Genomic DNA, 2,989 nt, shown 5'->3' with positions numbered 1-2,989 from the left:
CACGCGTACGCATCGATGGTCTTCTTCGTGGGTCACGCGTACGTGTCGAGTACGTGCACGGCTCGCTGTGCAATCTCACTTGTCACGCGTATGCGTCAGGTACGCGCACGCGTCGTTGTGAAAATCTCCAAATCACGCGCACGCATGAGCCATGCGTGTGCATCGATCCTCGCTGGTTATCTCCTTTATTTCTTGTGCTCCTTCCATTTTTGCAAGCTTCCTCTCCATCCTTTAAGCCATTTCTGTCCTATACAACCTGAATACTTAACGCACGGATCACGGCATCGAATGGTATAAAGGGGAATTAAAATACACAATTTAAAGGCTTAGGAAGCAAGTTTTCAATCATAGAACAAAATTGGGAAGGAATTGTAAAATCATGTAAATTGTATGAATAAGTGTGCAAAGACTTGATAAAAACCACTCAAATTAGCACAAGATAAACCATAAAATAGTAGTTTATCAGTTCCCTTGCGACATTTTGGATTCTGTGCGTGGTCCTGACTGGCTTGGTGGTGAGGTATTTCTGGAAGTCTTCATTCATGAGGCCATTGGTCCGACAAAGACTGGCGACCAAGTCTGTGAGTCTGTCGATCGTCAGGCACTCATCATTGAACCTGTCGAGGTATTTTCTCGTGGATTTGTCTTTTCTTTGGGTGATTCTAAGTAGGCTGATCGGGTGCTTTGCTTTGGTGATCCTGGTCATGAACTGGGCCATAACTTCCTGGAGATGTCGTCAAAACTGGCTTTGGAGCTGTTTGGAAGGGCATTCAACCATTTGATCACAGAGCCAGCTAAGGTTACTGGAAAGGCCTTGCATCGAATTGCATCGATAGCTCCTTCTAGGTTCATCCTACCCTCGAAGGCCGTTAGGTGTTCCTGGGGATCCTTGGTGCCGTCATACTTCATGTCGCTGGGATTGTCAAAACCTTTTGGGAGTTTGGCTTTCAAGATTTTCTCAGTGAATAAGGTAGCTCCTATCATCATGTGCTCGCTTGGCCTCCCGGTGGTGCCTTTGGTCATCCTCGTGGTGTCGGCGCTCCGGATCTCTAGAAATGCTGTGATCACATCATTTATCGTGTCGTTGTTCAGGTGACCTATTGTTCTTGCGATCGCATCATTGATTTCTTAGCAAATCATAAGTGATTAAATTCCAATTTCTTGGTAATTCAATTTCTCTTAACTTCATCAATTACTAATTCCTTGATCTAATTGCTCATGAGAAGAGATGAAGATTGGTCTCTGATTTAAAGCCGTACAATTTCATGTATCATGTTATAGGTTGATTGTATGTCACATATCAATCCAAAAACCTAGAATCACCAAATTGGGAGAAAGACCTTGTAGCTCAATTCCTATGATCCCTTTCTCAAGTTTTCATAGGATTCGAATGAGATTCAAACTATCTTTCAATAGGTTTGAATCCATGGAGTGAAGAACAAAGATTATTTCTAAAGAAGCAAATGAAAGATGAATTGAAGACGAAGAGTAAATCACAATTGATCCATTAAATTCAATAGTGCTCTTTCCCCAATGAAATGGTAATTTGCCACTCATGGCTTACAAAATGTGAAAGGTAAGAAATGGAGAAGAGTTTAGGAGGAGAGCTCAGATAGAGCTCCCTAGCAGTATCCCCTTTATCCTTTACTTATAGTATACTCTAAATACAAGATCAAATTAAATTCAAATGACATTAAATTCAACTAATTTGAGATTGATTCCATGGGCTTGATCCATTTAGAAGGTTGGAAAAGTGAGGAATGAATGAGGAAATTGAAGCCTAGAAGGTTGGATGTGGAGCAAAATGCAACGCCACAATTTTTCATCAAAGGATGGCCCAATTTTCCCTCTGTCGTGCCACGCCAAGTGAGGGGTGTAGGACGCCTGCAACGTTGCTCCAATTTCATGGCCCAAATTATGCTTTATTTTGCTTCAGCGTGGGATGTCACAAGACTAGCATAGGACGTGAAATGGGGGTCATGCGTACGCATGGGTCATGAGTACGCATGACCTTGCTAATTTCACCACTTGTGCGTATGCATGAGGCATGTGTACACATGATTTTGCTTCTTTCAAAAATTGTGCGTACACATGGGGAATGCGTACGCATGAATGCCGTTGGATGCCATGATCACCACGTTGGATGGCAAGGCTTCTAGGCTTAAATGTGAGTTTGAAAAATTGTATCCTAAGCCTTCAAAATGTGTCCTTCCTTCCAAAGCGTGTCCTTAGTTGTCTCCTTTGTTCTTTTGATCCTTGTTTCATTTTCTACACTTATCAAAGCATAAAAGAACTCCAAAGAGCATTGATAAAGGCACAAAAATCTTAATTAAAGCAAGGAAAATCTCTATCTTGAATTTAAGGAAAGAAATGCTAAGAATATAGATTGAATGAAAGAAATAACAACTATAAACTATTAAAGATGCCCATGCATCACAACAACAAACTTAAGATCTTACTTGTCCCTAAGGAAAAAAAGAACTATACACAAAGGATTCTCTTAATTGTAGTGGGTTGAAAAATTGCTTATGATGCCTTAGTGGGTGAAGTGACAAAGTGACAGTGGAGTGAACTCCAAATTGTATACTCATGCAAGGATTCCAGTGCTTTTAGTCCCTACATATTGGAAGTCTTAGAACTTAGGAATTTCATTCAGATTATATTATGGAAGTCTCTTTATAGATTGTCCCCTTGAAGCAGCACTTATTTGCATCATTATTTTTTTTTCTCAATACTTTTTTTTTGCACTTTGGCCTTGACTCTAAGTATATGTCTAGCAGATTTTAAGATAAGTTTTCAATCAATACTCCTAAACCAGTTGGTTTGAGGAACTAGGTGTTCAAGCACCCCTTAGGATTTACTTGCTTAAGCCTCTCTCTTTGATGCAAGTTCACCACAAGCATTAACTAGGACAATAACTCTTTGAGTTCTTGTTTCTTTCTTAATCTTCCTAGTAATTGATGCTTAGAGCCTTGGGACTTATTATTTA

The sequence above is a fragment of the Arachis hypogaea genome, chromosome 18 (genome assembly GCF_003086295.3).
Source record: "Arachis hypogaea cultivar Tifrunner chromosome 18, arahy.Tifrunner.gnm2.J5K5, whole genome shotgun sequence".
NCBI classification, from domain to species: Eukaryota; Viridiplantae; Streptophyta; class Magnoliopsida; order Fabales; family Fabaceae; genus Arachis; species Arachis hypogaea.
Note: the sequence above shows the minus strand (reverse complement) of the source record.